Here is a 20264-nt window from a genome sequence, read left to right on the forward strand (position 1 = left end):
CTGTTTGGTATGTTTTACAGGGATTAAATACATTATATATTCTAAGATTAGGATCTCAGCATAATTTATCTCCAAAAAACAACAAAATAGATAATTTCAAGAGAAAAAAAAAAGGCACTATTTGCAGACAAAGAAATACCTCATCTTTTTTCCACTAGCCTATCAAGGAAGAAGTCATTGGGGCTTTTAAAACTTATCTAATACTGTTTTCCTGTTAACATTATCATCATTTTTTATATTATCCTTAATAATTTTAATTCCATCTGTTGCTGTTTAATATAAGACATCAAAATTCTGTATCTTTAGTCAAAATGACAGTCTGGCTAGTTGCTGTATGTCTAATTGAGCAATCCATGATCCAGGACTGAATGGATTGTTTCATCAGTTGTCTTACTTAAAAGTATGATTAGTCACACAGTCTTAAAAATAGGGGAAATGTAAGATCTTGCAAACAAAACTGAAGATTTATGTTATTTCAGAGTAAATTAATAACAAGAAGATTCAAGTACATTTTTTGAAGATCGATGCTAACGTTTGTTTGGTATAGTGAATTAGCAATATACTTTAAATGAAAAATTAGTTGTGCTTTCTGACACAGCTACTTCAGCAAAGAGAACTGAAGTTCATTGATGACCAAAACCTGATGATATATGGAAACTAGAGATGGAAACAACAATATAGAACAATACATATTTTGCAACAAATGAACTGCTCAAGGAATTTTTGAAAACTGTAGTTTTATAATATGGTGGTTACTGAAATGAAGCCAACTACAAAAAATTCTCATGTATTCCGCCTTGTGCTTAGATGTTTCTTCCCACCAGCTGGGGTTGCTGCCTTTGTTTTTTCAGATAGAACCAACGGTGACATTATGATGCAAATTGGATCAGGGAAATGACCTCCAAAAATGCAAAAGGACAGGAAAGTTGGATAGCATGTTCTTCAGCTAACTTTGAGAACAAAGCTGTTGTACAGTGTAGTTCTATGCCATTAACTAACTTTTTAGGTCTGTCAAGAAGCAGGCAATAAAATGACTAGAGAAAGAAAATAAGTAATCATTTTTTCCAGTTGCTTTCTCCCAGTCTCACAAATGACTTCACTGGCTTCAGGGGTATTGTCATCCGTTACCGTTAAGATAAAAATATTCCAAGGATTGATTTTTTCGTATATAAAAAAAAGCGAATAAGGAGAGTTTACAAATTACATCTTTTGATAATACCATCAAATTTCAAGAAAAGGAGACACAATGATGCCTTGCATTAGAGCCATTGATACAGCTGTTAGAAAACTGACAAGCTTTTAAGCACACAAACCTCTTACATCCAAAAGAGAAGAAATTTTGCAATACCACTTGAAAACAAAACAAAACAAACCTCTAAGCCTAAGTTACTTAAGTTAATCAAATTTAAGATCAGAGTAGCATATTGACAAGAGAAAAGGTAGTAAGCTTACTAGCCTCATGGTACAAAGAGTAAAAATAGGTGATCTTTGCTTGTGGGAGATAGAGGCATAATGAGGAACTGACTTCAAGAAAAACATGATGTGTAAAAAAAAACAACCTTTACTGAACATATGAGTTTTAATATCTAGTAGAACTCTAAATTTTACTTCCCAGGTTTACTTTTTGGAGCAATTTTTTTTAACTCTTGAGTTAAAAATGCCTCTTTAAGGGGCATAATTAACACAGCAGAGAATGATGACGTTTTACAGAATACCTTGAAGACTGCAGAAACAGTGGGATGAAACATAGAAGTAAAAGTGTAAAGTCATACATTCAGGGATTAATTTGTACTTCAAGGTGTGGCGCACCTCTTGGAAATAACAGAAAGGAAGAAAGAGCATAATGAACTCTTGATTAGAGTTTTCTCTATTGATTAGAGTTTTCTTTGAGCTGCTAACATGATACAGCTGTGAGAAAGGCAAAAGTAATCAGGAATATCAAGTGAGATACTTAATTTGAAAAAAAATGGTTGAGGGAGCCTCTTTCTGATCATGCAATGATTGATTGCAACTGAAATTGTGATGAAGGAGAATTAAGCTGTAATTCTTTGCAGAGAAGAAGCAAACTACTAATGATGGTATATGTTGCTATGGCTAAGGTGAGCAAAGTTGTGTATGTGTGTGCATCTCTCTCTTGGGAAGTCTTATACCTTGCAGTTGTTGTTACTTGGTTGTGGAAGTCCTAGGTAACAGTGCTATAGTTGGTATGAGACTGCAAAGTGCATGAGACTTTTCTTGTTTTGTACCCTGCCAATACAATGATGAGAAATGGAAATCACTGATGGTAACTTTATAGCATTTTTAAAGGCCTATCACCCAGCTAGGTATGGAAGGGTACTATGAGTTGTATCTCCTTAGGATAGTGATTTCCACCTTTTTCTGTTAATATACGCTACACACACGTGACTGGTTTCAGCTTAGAGCTCTGGTAACTTCTGTTAGAGAGTTGCATCTAAAGAGAAGCATTATTTTGGAGCTGAGAGGCCAAACCTAACCCTGCCCTTCTTGGTTTGTGTGACTGCTTTAGTAATTACAGCGTGGATGTTTTTATGTGTGATGTCAGATTTTCTAGAGAATGGCATGCTGCTGTTTAGTTCTTAAGTAAAAGCAAAGGTTTTAGTTGAACTTAGTAAAATTATTTCTGTTCAGTGGCACACTACAAAATGAAGTTCAGTTAATGGTGTCAGTTCCTGTACAGAAAAGAGCTAGCAATCAATTGGCTTTCATTTTGTAAGAATATTGCCTTAATTTTTAAAAGGAGATCAGATACCATTCAGTGACTATTCCTTTAATCTTCATGTGCTCTTTCTGTACCAGTGATACTTTAGCTTGTACATTTCAGTATTCTTTGTATCTTTGACAACGAATCCATACGTTTGACTATTTTCTGCCAGCACAACCGTTTATATTAGAGGAGAATTGTGTCTCAGCTGCTACAGCCAGCATGGTCAAAGCTTATGCTGGAACTCTGCCAAATTGCACTTTTGGCCTTAATAAAATAATAAACGGTTGCTTTGGGGCTTAATTGTTGGCATTAGCATTGTTGTGAATATCACCTTTATTCTCTATAGATGACTTAGACTGAGAATATTGTTACATCATGACTTCTCAATTTACCATTTCCTTTAGGATTACTCATCCTGACAGATCTGAGGAGATGGAAAATAATTTGATTCATCAATAAAGAAATCACAAGAGGTAAGTGAGGGAAATTTGGTGAGTTTCTCAGGTTCTGGTAGTGTGAATGGGCTAGAAAGTGAACAGTTTGCTGTAAAGCTAGTCACGTCTCTTCCAGAAATGGTAGTGGTCTGTTCTGCTTTGCAGAGTAGGAAATAATATGGAATTCAAGTATTTTACACAGATTGTCAACTGCAGCCAACTATTATTCTTGAGAAGCCAAAGCCTTAAACTAAATAATTTTAAGGTCAGCTATGAATCAATCAGGAATAACTCTCAGTCGTAAATCTAGCTGAAGGGCACGAGAAGCTAGCTGCTGACAAAAGAGCAAGTATGACTATAGGCATCAAGTAACCTTGAGCCGTTCCAGAATCCAGAAAAATATTTGCTGAGGTCTGAATTTGGAAAGAAAGTAATAATTCCATATAAGTAATAAGGTTTAGTTCCAAATCAAGCCTGGAGAAATTTTAGGAAACATGCTAGCTCTTACAGGTTAAAAAAAAAAAAAAAAAAAAATTTCAGGGTGTGTGCTACTTTATAGAACAGAAAACTGTAACACTTGGAAGCTAGTAGTTAGCCAGAGCAGATGATAGGGAATTAGGCTATTAATCTGCTTAACAAGGACATATGCCAAAGTAGTTTAAATTGTGCTGGTTTGTAATTCTGCTCTTATATAAGAGGAATTCAAATTTAGCAAGACATGCAGGGGTGAAAAAGAGTATGAGCATACAAGTTCATTTCAAGTCCAAATGCAGTAACTGCCCTATTTCAGTGTTTTAGCCATTAATATACAGGCTTATGGTCCCATGTGAGCTGGGTTTACACCAGCTGGTATATACAGTATATTTGATTGGTGTGCAAACCTACATATGTCAAAAGTTACTCCATCTGGTTTTCTTTTTTTATTGTCTGATCTTTTACTGGCACAATAATCATGAGTCTGCTGTTACCATTTTATAAAAATACTTGTAGTCTGAATTTATTTTATATTTTTTAAATAAATTAAACATTTTTGCAGCACACTGACTTTCATTTTGAATAGCAGGAAAACAATTGTGCTGTGGACATGCTAGAACTTTTGCTCCTCTGATGCTCTTTTACTGTAGAACAGGAGATTCTCAGAGGCTTACTAACGTTTGAAATTGCAGGTTGATGTTATTTGGCCTTGGAACATCTATTAAAGAATATAAGAGTAAACTGTGGATGAAAGCAGAACAGGGAATTAATATTTCATTTGTGAAGTATGTCTTATGTGAAAACCTTTTCAGATAAAAGGTCATGATCCTGTTCTTGCTTGACTGATACTTTACTATTTTGAAGGGAAGATTTTTATTTTTAATTAGAGTAGAAAATGGTAGTACCAACATTGCACTAGATCTTCTTTTCTATCATTTACCTACATATCTTCAGAGTGGTAATAGTTTCACAGTAGCAGAAATGTTCGTGTTTTGCTCCTTTGTCTACAGCAATGAAAGTTACTTGCTTTTCAGGTAAAACGTGATTTAATCGGGACAGTGAATGTCTGTGCAGCTAAATGCAGATACAACTGTATGCAATGCAGGTGTTCTGTGTATGTTTAATATTGTTAGCATGAATGACATCAGCAAGCTGAATGAAAGCTAAGGGTATATGTGAAGTTCATAGCTGAGTTGACAGCATATGTTATTTTGTATTCAATACTATTATTTCCTGTAATAGCTATACTAAACTAGTACATGCGTTGCAACACCTGCACAATCATGCTTTTATTTTGCTGCATAGGCATACATAGAATGATAAATGATTATTACAATTCATCACCAGTTTGGATTAAGCTGTTGAGTGGGTACTGGATAGCTAGCCAGCTGTCTGGAGGAGATAAACCAACGAATTTAGCTGCCCTTGCGTTACTTTGCACCAGAGATGAAGCCTGCAATTTTTTTATACGTTTCTGAGGCTAGTATGTTCACAGGAGTCAACCCCAAGACATTTTCTCCAAACTTGCTGTCAATTGACTGGTAGTCTGTAAAATGCATTATTACAGCATGGTAAATAATGCTGAACCAGCTGCTGAATGGTGAGAGTCTTGTCTGGATATGAGGAAAATACTATCTTCTGACAGCTGTATGCATAATCGCCGGGGGGAAAAAGGTTGTACTGAAAATAGTTTAGGTCAGATTGCTCTGTATGATGCAAGCACTGCCATCTCGTGGGTAATTCGAGGATGTGGAGAATTCTGGGTTATTTATTTATTTTAGAAATATACATTTTATATTAATATTTACAGAAAGAAAATGTTAGTGTGGTTATAGGCAAAGAAAAAATGTGAAAATAACAATTTCCAAAGATAGAGCATGAAATGCATGTTGGTTATTTAGCTAATCATGTGTTTGTATCATGTTATACAGCTTAGTTGTGTCTTCCTCTTGTTGCCTTTTGTAAGCAGAGGAACATGTTTGCTACCGATGACATTTAACAGTAACAAAAGGGAATCTTAAATCTCTCATTTGCTGGAGTGCAATTATTTGTCTGTCAGCACTAAAAATAAGGGAGTGGAGGGGAGGAGAAAACCCTTGGTGTCTTAAAGATTCCTTCTAGAACAGATTGCTTGACTATTATATCATTGCATTTCCATCACTGAGGAGTAGTTTGTGAGCTATTACTGCCATGCTTAATAACAGTCCTGTTGTGGACTAGGCTGGTTCAAAACAAATTGTTGGATATTCCCTGAGATCTAGAAAGAATTACGAGATGTGATCGCGCACGGCCGTAGGAATCTCTAGCTCACAAATTTCAGTTAAGCAGCTGTGCAGCTCTATCTAGCCATCAACTATGCTAGACATATCAACATAACTTGCTAAAACTCATTAATCTAGACCTATTTCTTTGTGCAACTCAGAAAAATAACACTTGGAAGATGTCAGGTGACTTCTTGTGGCTTTTATTATTGTTTGTGCAAATATGCTGGTCCTAGCTGAGAGTAATGAGCTGTAATAGGTGGTCTCTACACATATGATGCATAGTAACCACAGAGTTTACATTTAGATCAGGCTAGACGGAAGAAGGAAGGTAAAAAGGACATTTTCCTTTCCATTAGAGACGGGAATAAGTACCACACAGTATCATATGGTAAGATTCTTGGAGGTAGGAATTGTACCTCCTTTTTCCTATTACACATTCATCTTCATGGTTTTACATATTGCAAGCTGTTTACAAAGGCAGCAAACAAATAAAACCTGTGATTTGCTCCTTATATAGTTCTCATATCTCCTACAGCAAGCTAAGTGAACAACTGTGGACATAGTAGTTAAGCATTGTTATGGGAAAGAAAAAGAAATGTTACTGATTTATACCATTGAGGAAGGGGCTGTGTGACAAGGTGAAGCTCTTCATGAGAACTGAGAAGTGGCTTGTAGTCATTAGATTAGAGCTATTTTGCAGGTTCAAGCCAAGACAAGCGTGTTGTCTTGCAATGTTTTGTTAATAATACATGCCTAAATATAATAACGAATATGAATGTGAAGAATGGGAACCATGAACTTCAGACATCTTAAGTACTAATACTTTACTGCAGGCGTCAGGTACTTCAGTGCATTTCTTTTGAATGTGTCAGAATGTTTAGTTGGAACCCAGGCAGGGAAACAGAACAAAAAGCTTGGGGTGAACTAAAGGATAGTCGTGAAGAGTAAGGTAGAACTGGGGGCAGAAACATCTTAGCCCCCCAAATTTGAACTATCTGGGAAGAAATAAGCCTGGAACCTTAAAAAAAAAAAAAAAAAAAAAAAAAATTTTTTGGTCTTGCTTATGGTTTGTTCCTGCTCTTTCTCATGAAACGTGTCTTTTCTTTTTGAAAAAGAAAAAGCTAGCATGGATCCCTGTATTCAATTTCGGTCACAGTTTTCCCCTCATGAACTTGTAGTCCAGTCAAGTCAGATCTGTACCGATCACCTGCTGTTGATATTCTGGGTATGTCTTATGTCTGGTCCCTATGCCCAGACTTTACAAAGCAACCAGTGAAGGGAGAGGCACCCTCGTTTGGCTGTGAGTATCTGCAGAGAGAGATTTCACAACAGCTACTACATACATGCTACATACTTGGTTCCACAGTACTTTTTCCTGTTAATTTCTTTGTGTGGGTAATCTCTGAGAATGAAAGAATTGAAAGCTACTCCTTGGAAGGATAGAAATGCAGCTCTGAAGTCCATCTTGAAAAGGAGAAGGGGGAAAAAAAAAAAAAAAGACTGACAGCTGAAGCTAGCAAGCATGGGGGCTCACCCTTGCAGTCTGTTTGCTCCTTGATAATTTTTCTCTGATGGAAACCAAAGGTTGGGTAGATATTGCAAAAAAATGCATAAAGCGCGGTAGGTCCTTTTGAATGAAGTGTAAAGGCAGTGGCATAATGTAAATGTAAAAGGCAGTGACTTCTGCAACAAAGCTAGAGGTATGTTGCCTGAGAAAGATCTCTGTGTGCCTTCTTTCTGTTCTCAAAGGAAACATCGACTGTGTGCTTTTAAAAACATACAAAGGCTCTGACAGACATGTTCTGTCAGTTTTACCTCTGGTGCTTTAAGCTGCTACCTCCCCATCTATCTTTGTGTCTGCGGAAGGTTACCTCTCCTGTCAGCTCTTCAGCTCCCTCTGTTCCCTACCGAAGGTACTAGCTGTGTCTTTGCTGGTGAGCTAATCAACTGCAGCAGGCTCTGAATTGCAACACTTAAGTAGTTTCACAGATTTGCTCCTCTTGATTGTTATGGGGGAATATCTTATAGACAGGAAGATGGTAGGTGATGGTAACTGTTTAATCAAGTGCACTCCAGTTCAAAAGATCATAAACTAAAAGGCGTGATGACCTGCAATTGATTTTCAGCTGTAAATAGGGAAGTACTCCATAAATCCCAAACTCTTTCCAGCCCATCAGAAGTGGGTTTTGTGGTTTAGTTTTGTGGTTAAGTAGCTCTTTGAACCTCTAAGAGAAAATACATCTGGAAGAAACAAACACAATTGAAAGTAAAAAAACAAAGACCCAAATGTATTAAATAAACAACCAGCTGGTTCCTAGGTGATGTATTGTGGTTAGCAGCCAGAAATTACAATTTACATTAAAGTTTTGCAAGTGCCCTTGGATGAATGTGGAACAAGTGAAATAATAAAATTAGAAAAGCTGCAGTTGCAAGGATTTAAGAATCTCTTGCAAATACTGCAGAGAAAGCAGCAATAAAACAAGAATGTTGATGCTAGAGCATGATCAGCACAACCACTGACATTTGACAAATCATAAGATGTGTTGTCCTTGCTAAAAGGCAAATGAGATAATTATGAAAACACGGGTACATTAACAAAACTCAGAAGACTTGCAAGGTAACTGTCTGGGGTTGCTTTTTAAAAAAGTCCTAATTTTAGACCACTTACTTGTGGCAATGCCATATCATAAAGACACTAGTATCAGCAATCGTGTGTACCAATTTGCAAAGAGTTGAAATAAAAGTAATTCTATTTTTTAGAATTTTTATAACCCTGTTGGTTGCCTGAGAAGCTATTCAGATCTTTTAGTCAAGGTAGCTAATACAAGGTCATCTCTTTGCTTTAAAATAAATCTATTCCATCCTCTTTCTCAATTGATATTTTCTATGCTTTCAAGTTGTTTTCCCAGAGGAAAGAAAACAAACCACTTTGACTGGATACTGACTGACATCTAAACAAAACTGCAGCACAGAAGAGGTCTCCTGTGTTCAGTACTAGCAGCAAAGTTTAGAATTCTATGAAGTTTATATTTTAAAACTAGATGTATCATCTTTATTGTTAAACAGCTCCAGTTGTTTACAAATACGATTCACTTATTTACATGTAGTGAAGTCAATGGGTGATCTCTTCCAATTGAGAACAGCTGGGTGTTCTGTGCTGTGGAGGAAGGCTGTTTGCTTAGACTTACTTTAAAAATTGTAATGATACTCAGTTGTCACTCCACATATTATGATGCTTAAATGCTAAGGACCAGATTTTGCTGTTTAAAATTCTGTGTCTTACTAGGTTCTGTTTAGCTGCTGACTTTGGGAAGAGCCTAGCAATGCATTGAATCAGGGGCTTGAAATCTGTATAGTGATTTGTATGTCCAGGCTGGGAAGCAGAGAGATACGAAGCAAATTAGAATCATGGAATAACGTTAGATTGAGAGAGTCGTCTGGAGGTCATTTGGTCCCACCTTCCACTCAGTGCAAGGCCTGCTTTGGAGCTAGACCAGGCTTGGTCGTGATCACGTAGCAGAGAATTACACGGCCATAATTAGAATCCTGACATTCCTTTGATGTAAAGCTGCTAAACAAGTCGCCAGAGTCTGTTTCACGTACTCCATCTGTGAGGCAGAGAGAATTTTTTGTAAATAGCTGCAAAGTATTTTGATCTCTGAGTAAAATCAAAGCACTGGGCAGGAGTGATTTACTTTGGTACTAGGGTAAAATGATTTCTTTTCTTCTGTTATTGAAGATGTGGAGAAAAAAAAAAGAACTCTTACATTTCCTGTCAATATCAGTGAGGATTACAGGAAATGCTAATACGCTTTTCCTTGAGTAAATAGGTCAAATTTGCCTTTTCTATATTCTTGCGATTTAGAGGTTGAATTGCACTTTTTTGTTGTTTTGTCGCTTAGGGGAAATGCTGTGTTTGTGACTGCAAAACTTCTGAAAGCTTCTATTTCTATTCACTTATGAAACTATTCACATCAGGGAGAGTGCAAATACGATCTCATGACATTATTTATAAGAACTGAAACAAAAAGGTCATAATCTAACCATGCTGATTTCAGTCTTCTCCCTGAACAGTGATGAATAAATAAGGAGACTTGAATAGTGCATGTTAGTGACAGTGGTTGAACAGGCAGCTAAATCCAAACAATCCCCGCACAGAAAGCAGAGTTGCATATACAGAGTGGGCAAATTGTTTCAGATTTATAAGTTTATATAGCACTGCTAAGACAATGTTTAAGTCTTCTACATGTAATTAAATTAATCCTCCAAAATGCTATCCGAAAACCCTTCTTGTATTACTAGCCCTTGGTCCTATTGCAGATGTGAGGAAATCCACGGAAAGTAATTTGACTAAGAACATAATGTACACATCAGTCAGCAACAAGATCTTGTTATACCCTCTGCCGCATTCTTACCTGCATTTTGCTCTTTCCAGAGGAGATTCACAGAGCAAGCCTTGGGCAGGCACATCAACTGACCTATATTATATCATGGTTAGGACTGAAACAGCTAGAACAGATGTTAAGGATTTTGAATAGCGAAGTCAGGGCAAAGGATACTAGAAGGAATGATGGGACCACCTTTAATATCTTCTACTTTCTTTCCCTTGTCTGGACTTTTGTTTTAATGCAACTTCTTACAATACTGTTATGCAGAAGTAAATTGAAATCCCCAAATATTCCATGAAATAAATTTCAAAAATTCCATTTCCTATTTTTCCTTTGATTTTTTTAAATGCATGTGTAAGATGTTTATAAGCTGTACCCAATCATCCATATCCATGATGTTTCTGGATAACAGCTCACTTTACCTCCTACACAGTAAATGGTTTAATTCCATTATTTAGCCAGTAACTGGAGCTGGGTTTACTGATAACAATCACAAGGATTTTATTTGTATTTATTAAGGTGGTATCATATTTGCTTTCCCCTTTCCCACCCTCTCCTATAGTTTAGGTCTTAGGTATATATGGTCACATTTTAAAGTCCTCTCTTACCTACAATGCATTACATGTCTATACTACTTGATGACTTGCCAGTTCTCTTCTCAACTTGCCTCATAGAAGACATTTTTGTAAAGCAGTGCAGTATCTCAACCATTAGATGTGCCTCATTAATTTCAGCAGCCCTTTCATTTATTAAAAGTCCTTCGTTGTCTTCAGTTTTATTCTTTTCATGATTTGTTATAACCCATCCAATTTTCTCTGATTTGACTGCACTAATTCATTTTGTGTTTTGGCTGCCCTTCTCTTTGCTGCAGTCACACACTCTGGATATTTGTGTTCTGTCGCTTCTATTGCTCCATTTTCTTTTAGTCTTCGATGCACAATTAGTCCCTGATTGCATCTGATTCCTCGTATTCTTTTCCAGAAATGTATCTATACAGCTGATAATACCCCTGCTTGCAAAGGAATATTCACAAAACATTCCATTTCATCATTTGTATAACTTAAATGAGAAGTTACAGAAATGATGTTTTTTAACAAGTCAGTGAGAGTCGGTAATTCAAATGGTTAGCACTCAGTAGAGGTTACTCTAGTCAGATTGAATAGAGGTTACTGATATCAGTGGTCTGTGTTTAAAACTCAAATCAAGTGAGTATTCTTATACTTGACTAGACATGTCATAAATAATCTGTTAAGCATGGGTCTGTGTTTTTTCCTTGAAATGCATCCCAATATACTTGCCTTTTTTAATAATAACTTGCTGCATTTTGTGCCAGGTGTTAAATTAGGTAAACTTTACATTTTCTGATGCTGAACAGCTGTTTTTTATCACTGTATGCTATTGAAATGTAGATGGTATTAACAGAGCAGATGGACAGCTACTCTGCAATAAGTGCTTGTCTCAGTAAAGGACAAAAGGTCAAGAATCTGCCATATTCCTTTTGTGTGTTTTATCATTTAGGAGAGCAGTTTATACTCCACCTGGAGTTTAATAGGAGACCAAGACTCCCTGCCTATGGGGAGAATTAGTTTTTCCTTCAGATGAACTATTTATGCTGTGATAACTATTGGAGCTGGGAACAGTTAGTTGCCAGCTGATCCTAAAACCTGACAGGAGTTGCGGGTTGACTTCCACAAATTGTCAGAACAACTGCTTATCATCAGACACTTATTGCCAAGCCTCTATCAGCTGAATCCTAGCGAATCTGTCTCCGGTATTCTATTTTTTTCCATAGTTTCCTTCCTTCTTCCTTCATCCCATTTCTCTACTTCATCTTCTCCTTCATTTCTCTTATCTATTCGTTATAAGTAGTGTGCTATGACCAGACAAGCAGATTGTAACGTTTCTCTAGCCACAGAAGTGTAGTGACTGGCTGGAGGATCTCAGTTTGTTCTTGCAGTTAGTGAGTTTCCAAACCAAGTAGATAATTACTATTCCACAGGCATGCTCCCTCTCCAGACCACTCCAAGTGTTATATCTGTCAGTGCCAAGGTGTAAGTCAGGCCTGTGTGATGATAGGAGAGATGTGATTGTTTTTTACATGGTAAAATTTAAAATTTGTCATATCTGTTCTGTGGGCAGGGTCATGTAAGACATGGTGGGGAGGGACTAAACCACAGCAAAACTGAAAGGCGAGGAACTGTCCCAGGCATGCTAGTCAACATCAACTCAGGAAAAACTATCTTGGAAAGCTGGTAAGCTTGAGGGAGTTGGTAACACAAGGAACACCATTAATAGAGCAGTTTATTGCAATACAGAGAATAGCAAGATCCTCATAGCGATCTACATAACATTGATGTTTACTCTGATTAGACACTTGGAATACCTTTGAACCGGTCTACTAGATTTGTTTTAACATCTCTGTGCCTTTTTGCTTTCCAAGAGGATTGCGCTTAATGGACAAGGTCTTGGAGTTAGAGTTTAGGAAACTCCATGATGACAAATAGCCATTTGAAAGGGTTGACATGACTTTTTTTTTCCCTTCCTCAAAATTTGAATTGTTTGCATGTTTGAAGAGTGAAATAGGTTGCGTATAAATTAGCAGAACAGGTGAAAAAGTGAGCCCCTTCATGTTCTAGCTAAATAAACATGTTTAAGCTTAGGCTTCCTCTTGTTTCACTTCTCAAAACTTACAGTTAAAAGGGACACTGTCAGCACTAATTTACTATTTTAATGGAATGTGTTTTTAGCATTCCTGCCCTGTAAACAGTCAGTTTATTTTTTTCTTTGTGTATGGCAATTCAAAGGCCAGAGGTAGTTATAAGCAAATATCCCAGGATAGGGGATTTAATTGCATGTTAAATACCTGCTGGAGATCCACAAGTCTGCCCCGTGCATCATTCAGCTGTTACCAGAGGTTAAAGGAACATAAGAGATGGGACTATGAGAGACTTTTCCATAGGGTGTCCTTTCTAAATAGGTTCAGTTTATGTTCCTAGTATTTTTACAGGAAAGGCTGCAAGATCTCAGAAACTACTGAATTCAGTAAAGGCTTGTGTTGCTGTCTCCTTACACCATTGTCTATTAATGAGTGGGAGGCTGGGAAGAGATGGCTGGAGTATAGAGCAGATTGGAATCATCTAACTGTGGGCATTCAAGTAGGGAAGTATCTCTCAGATCCCAAACTTCTCACTACACGACAAATATGATACCAAAAAAATGTGATTGCTTTGTGGATTCCTCTGTGATGACTTATCTTCATTCTCACCCATAAGTCATAAAATATTATTGAATATCGAATATTTGCCCTAAAGAAAAGACCAAGAGACTTGAATAAAGATGAAAGAAATGTTGTTCTACAACTATTTTATTTCTACTTATAAGAACAGACATTATATTATTATTCCTTAAAACTAAGATGCAACTTTCTATTATACTTAATACATTTAAAAATTAAATTTTTAAAATTAAAATACCTAGTAAATTTAATTAATTAATAATAAATCCTGTAGGGATTAAAATCCCTATAGGAAATTTCTTTATAGTACAAGGTTATATAAATAGCCTGGGTTAGTAAAACTGATCTTTGAATTTGTGTGAAATATTTTATTATTCAAGTGTGCTTGTGCAGTTGTTATACTCAAACTAGTTTAAATTAATCCAGTTACTGACTGATATCTTTTATAAGAAGGGAACAGCTTTCTTACATCTATGGAAGGTAAGCTTTTATATTTTTCCTGATGTAGTGCAATTCTCTTTTCCTTTCCCCAGAACACTGTTAAATTTTGATCTCTATTACTGGTCTCATGTTGATATTGTCAGTTATACCTTGGACAGCTAAACTCTCAGGAGGAAGCCCAGGGAGAGGGAAGCTGGAAACACTTCAGTGGCAAGCTGTGCAGGTCAGACTGTTGCAAGAAGTGATACTAGAGGTGGTAAGTTGAATTAGTTGGCAAAGATTACAAAAGGGGGTAAAACATGCGTAAGAATTCAATGAGCTACATAGATATGGTTTGTGTGTGTTCATATCAAATGCAGATCACAACCATTTGCCGTGGAGCAGGCAATGATCAGTCTGCTCCAATATATATGTCTTAAGAACAAGCTCTTGCTGGAGCTGCGCTGGGATATTAGTTAATTATTATTATAGCAAAAAATAGTTATTTGACTTACCGTTTGGCAGGGGTATGCAACAGGTTATATATCTACGTTCTTTTCAACTGCTACACTGTCTTTAAGAACACTGGAGAACAGATATACTTCTGGTACATTTTCATTGGACTGGATCCTAAGTCTGCCATAAAGGAATGTCAACAGTGGAGCTTCAGTAGGAAGCTCCTCCTGTTGTACTTGTTTTCTTGGAGTTTCCCTAGTGAAACAATGAGTTGGGTTACTTTAAACAGAGCATGAACTGTATTATTATTAATAAATAAATGATACTTTCATATTTAAAAGTCAAGCTTTATTTTAAACCTCTTTCAAATAATGCTATCCTACAGAAGAATCTAGAAGATGATTATGACTTTTTAAATTGTCTGGTATCAATAAGGTTTTGAAAATTCATGCTTCTCAATTATTCAGTATTCATGACATTCACAAAGTTGATTTGCTCAGTGGCAATTACTCAGTGATACCACAAAAGATCTAAATCATTCAACCTGGAGTAGTAGTGTGATCTTCTAATTGCTACCTCTGTTCTATAAATGTAAATCCTTTGCTTATGTTCACCAACTGTATATTGTAAGAAGCATACACATGCATATAATTTTCTGTTTTTTTCCCTTTTGTTTATATTTTATGCAAAACTGAAGGTTACTGAAAGGAGAGGGGTTTTCAAGTGCACAAAATCAGAGTTTGATGCCTAAGTGTCACTAAAAGTATAGCACTGAAAACTTTTTTTCCTCCCTTAAATTTCCGTAACAAAACCTAAATAACAGTTAAAATCAGGAGAGACCTGCACTTTATAGCTAATCAGACCTGTTGTTCCAAATCACGTTTTTATCATTGCCGAGTTATTTGTATGCACATTCCTGAGCAGATGGATGTTGATTGCTCTTATGTGATGTTTATCACTCCAAATACTGTTGTTATGGTGTTCTACACTATCCTTTAGTTGAGGTCAGAATTTGAATGAATGTCAAAAAGGTTGTTGTTTTTGTTTGTAATCCACCTACTTTGTAAAGGATAGAAACTTTGGTCATTAGGCCCACTTCATATAGGAGAAGGCCTTCTTCAAAAACAACAAAAACCAAGCAAGCAACCCAAACCCAAACAAATTAGAAGCTTTTAATAAGGAATTGTTGCTAATAGTTTCTGTGCTTTCCTTAGAGAATGGATGGGAAAGCTTACTATGGCATTCTGAAAAAGGTGGCGTGAATGTGAAATAGAGAGGAGGGAGTGAATGGTTGAAGATTTATTTAGGTACGTCTGAGCCTTGCTTGTGTTATACAAGCCATCACTTAAAAATGCGTTGGTTCTATGGAAGGTGGAAAATGTGTCACCATTTTTTAAAAAGGATTTTGGATTGGGAATATTCCTGACTGGTAAGTCTAATGTCTCTGTGGGGTAGTGAAGCCGTAGATAAAGATAATATATTCAGGAAGAGCCACTGTAACTTCTGCAGGGGGATCGTGTCTCACAACTCTGTTGTAGTTCCCTGAAGGAATCACTGTTGTGTGCTTGACAAGGGTGATGTAATTCATGTTGACTTTAAAAGGTCGTCAGAAATACACCTCCCTTCCCGCCCCTCCCCCCCCCCCCCAATACTTAAAGGAAATCAAAACACCACAGGATAAAAGGAAAGGCCTTCATACAGATTTGTCACAGTTGAAAAGACAGAAAGCAGCAGATAGGAACAAATGCCTGGTTTTCTCAGTGTAGGTTTTTCACCATGTTATTCAATGTCAGCAATCTAGGGAACAGTAAAGGGGAAGGTGGCAATGTTTGCTGATGGCATTAAGCTGTGCAGAGCAGTAAAAACTAAAGCTTACTGCAAAGAGCCGAAGAAGGGTGTTGTCACATTGGTTGCGTAAGAAATAATGAAGTTCACTGCAGTGAAAGGTAAAACAACACAGATGAAGAAAATGATTCTTAACTACTTATATATGTGATGAAGGCTTCTGAATTAGCTATTGCCAGTCAGGAAAGAGATACTGTAGATATGGGTAGTTCTATGAAAATGTCAGCTCAGTGCTCTGTGGTGATTACAAAAATAGCAGGTAGGTGTTAGGAATGATTAACATGGAACGTGAACAAAACAAATACCATAACTGCTCTGATACAGTAAGTCAAGAGCAAAAACACTAGCAAGGAAGATCAAAATTGCAGAACGACTTCCACATGAGAAGTGACTGTAAACCTGATTCTCCAGTCTGTGAAAGAGTTCTCTGGGGGGCTATAATAGGGCCTATAAAGTGTTGAATGATGTTGAAACTACAAATAGGGTGCAATTGGTCATTGTCTTTTCCAGTCTGTGAAAGAAGGGCATCGAATGAAACTATCAGGAGTTTCAAAACAAAACGAAAAAAGTTGTCTCATAGTGTACCCCTGAACTGTGGAGTTCACTGTCAAAGAACGTTGTAGGTGCCAAAAGGTTTGCACAGGTTCAGAGTCATGGAAGAGAAGCTCATTAAACACAGCTATAACACTTACATATAAAGGAGTTAATTCTTCAAACCACAGGCTGCTGGAAGCTGGAGGAGTACGGGGAATATATAACTGCATACTTGTGCTGTTAACACTCTTCTGTAAGCATCTACTATTATACTGCTACAGAAGACAATAAACTGTCTGTTTCTATGATCTCAGATATTGAAGCTTGCAGAATAATTTTTTGTAAGCTGCTAATTTGTGTTTGTACAGTATATAACGAGCTAGAACCTAAGCAAGCCCTTCTGTGTAAACTAGCATTTGGTGACATTAAGCTAGAGAAACACACAGATGCTGTATTGCGGGACATGGACAAACAAGAACATGACACAGTACGATACAGAAGATGTGTCAGAATGGTGAGACTGTAACTTAAGGTCAATTTCCTGCAGTCTCTGAGGTCTAATTCTCAGTTAAAGTATTTTACTGGCATTGACAGGGACTTGCTTGGGCTAAAATTAAGCTCAGAGGTGTTAAAGCAGGAAAGGAAAGGAAGGGAAGATTTGTCTCCTAGCCTGGTAAGCCTATATAATTCTTTTGTCAGTGCAGTTTTCTACTTCAAGTGACAGAATCTTTAAGCATTATGGTTGCTGAATGGTACAAATGTGGGGATCTGCTCTGAGAGACAGGGAGCAGAAAATTATTGTGAGAAGCATGTTCCTGAGGAGGTATAGCCTGTAGAATAGCAGAACAGGAAAACAAACCTATTGCCTGCTACCACCAAGACTATCTAGAGGACGTGCAAGCTTTGTTGATTCTGTGCCATTTGAAGCTACCAACATATTGTTCCAGAGGGAAAAATGACTTCTTCCACAGACAGAATGAATCTGACCATTTTTGGAGGAATTGATTGTTCCGTGGAATTGATCTGGTATCAACCATAATGTTGATGTTATTATATTTTACTGCTTTAAAAGTTCTGCATGTGGAAAGTTTCTTGGATACCAGTAGTTTTGTCAATTCTACATAGAGGACAAAGGCAGATGAAGTTGCCTTAGATGATACTTCTAATTACAGATATACATATTTTTTTCTGTCGTCTTCCTATTCTGGCCAGGTAGTGGGAGATAACTTGTCATTTTACAACTGTTTCTTTCCTGGGAATCTCAAAGGTAATTTTGACATGACTTTGGATAGCTGTTTTTTTTTTTTCCCACCTGGGAATGCTCCATTCCTTCCCTTAGGTGTCACTATTTATCGCTGCTAGACTTCCACAGGCTCCAAATTTGGCTGAATGGCACAGTTTTCCTCTATACTTCAGGCTTCTTGGCACGTGTAGTGTGTATAGCCTGCTCTGCCAGTCTGTGCTGCCTCACATACTTGTCTCCCTCCTACATCAGAGAATAGCAGTGACAGCCTGTGTAAGGCTGTTACCAGAGATCTATATTAGTGCAATGTTATAAAAGATACCTTGCCAGTAATTTCTCAGGGAGGATTGTCTTAAAATGGGGCTGAAAGTTGTATATACTTATTTTCTTAAAAAAGTGATATTGCTAGTAAGCATGAAATTCCTCAGAAAGCTAATCTGAGTGCCTTTTGAGGGTTTTTTTAATGCTTTTTTCTTTAGTTTTACTTCAGAAACGTGTAGATTCTGACTTCTTTTTCTCTTCCCTTTCACATCCATATTTCTTGAGGGAGGGAAAGGAGGAGATAGGTTTATGTCTATTACTGATGGCCAAAATATTGTTGCCCGTACCTGCCGTTTCCCTAAGAATCCATTCATCTTGACACATTGATGTGATGGGTTGGATCATAGTACTGACTTCTAAACAAGCCCCTGATTTTTCCTTTTTTATACAACTACTGTATACTCACATGCAACTTCAGAACTTGTAAAACTGCAAAGAGGAGGGAGTTATTTTACCTGCCACGATCTGTCTATTCCTACAATGAATATCTAAAGCTGTCACACAGGAACATTTGGTTATTTGCAGTTACATTCACTGGACCTCACTCACTGTGATAAAAGTTGGACTCCTGTGCAAAATCCTTGCTTGCTGCCTTTGTAGCACACAGAGCGGTGTCTGCTGCCATGTCCACAGGAGGGTGCTTTCTTGGTAGAGGGGAGTTTTAAATATTTCCTGGGGCCCTGCCAGGAGATGTGGTCCCCACAAGGTGTTGCACGTGCTCCCTGTGGCACAGCCCCTTCAGCCAGCGTTACCCATTCTTGTGGCTGGCGCTGGCTCTCTGCAGTTCACAAAGGCGTAGGGAGGTTTCATCTAGTTTCTTGCAGTTCCAGTACCAGAATTTTTCCCAGTAAGTTTATGCTTGCAGAACCTTCATTGTTCAGACAGGAAGCACAAAAATCTAACAATGTTACTGCAAAAGCTGAACTACCACATAAAACAAACCTACAATATTAAAAATATTGTAAAAATAAACCTAAAATAAAAACCAAAAAATAAACCTACAATATTAAATACTTACAAATTTAAAAATATAACTGCAAAAAAGGTGATGAAGGACAAGAAGTAAATGTTGTAAAAAAAAAAAAAAAAAGTTGTTATAATTTAGATGATCGTTTTGGTTGTTTGTTTGTTTGATGTGAAGGTATTAAAGAGAATTTCAGTCAGGGTGAAATCTTTTGTTTTTAATCCAAGAATGACCTAGAGCTGTGGCGGAACGAGGTAAACCAGACTGGCTAGTGGATTACCCAGGGAAAACTCTGCTATTTTTAACCATGCAAATAGCTAGTCATCTGTTTTGAAATAAAGAGGATTACTTTTGCTTGATAGCTCTGTGTTGTGTTTTCGCTGTGCCCGGAGTATGAACTCTGCAGTTACCAAAGATAGAAAAAAAAAAATGGCTGTAGATCACGTCACGCTTTAGCCCTAGGAAGAAAATGCAATGGTCATTTACAGTGTCTAATCTAGGTTTTGACAGTTGTGTGCATGCTAGGTCACTGGTGACTGTATAAGCAAGAAATGCAGCATGGAGATGTGCATTTCTTATATGGGAACTTTTATCTTCAGCAAATGGAAAATAACAAAATCCATTTTGCTTTCCACAGGCAGAGTTTTTATTTATTTCACCAATAACTAAATCAAAGAGCCATCTGCATCTCCTGTGGGGTTCAACTCTCTCAGCTAGTTTCTCCAGGAGCTGGCAAGAATATACATATACAAGAAGTACAGAAGCAGAATGATGAGCACTATTTCTTTTAAATGACAAAAGGATTTTTTTTTTTCCTCTCGTTGCTAAGCTATGTTTCTTGTTATAACTACCCTAACAATGCTGTTTTAGAAGACTTGTTGATTTGGCAAATTAATATTTCTAACAGTTATATATGGCAAAGAGCAAATTCTGCTCCTACTTGAGCAAGCTGAAAGGACTG

At 37.1% G+C, this 20264-nt stretch overlaps 1 protein-coding gene across 4 annotated transcripts in view; it reads left to right on the forward strand.

The window, feature by feature from the left end:
- The window catches only part of LOC121069755, a 193377-nt gene that overhangs the window by 5209 nt on the left and 167904 nt on the right, over positions 1–20264 (forward strand). For 3 of the 4 annotated variants that reach the window (XM_040556198.1, XM_040556196.1, XM_040556197.1), the window contains exons 1-2: positions 2001–2099; positions 3130–3198. The gene's annotated coding sequence lies outside the window, so the exon portion shown is untranslated. Of the gene's footprint in view, positions 1–2000; positions 2100–3129; positions 3199–20264 lie in introns of those variants that run through there. The other variant, XM_040556195.1, reaches the window with a different exon arrangement.

This window comes from Cygnus olor, chromosome 4 (genome assembly GCF_009769625.2).
Source record: "Cygnus olor isolate bCygOlo1 chromosome 4, bCygOlo1.pri.v2, whole genome shotgun sequence".
Lineage (NCBI taxonomy): Eukaryota > Metazoa > Chordata > Aves > Anseriformes > Anatidae > Cygnus > Cygnus olor.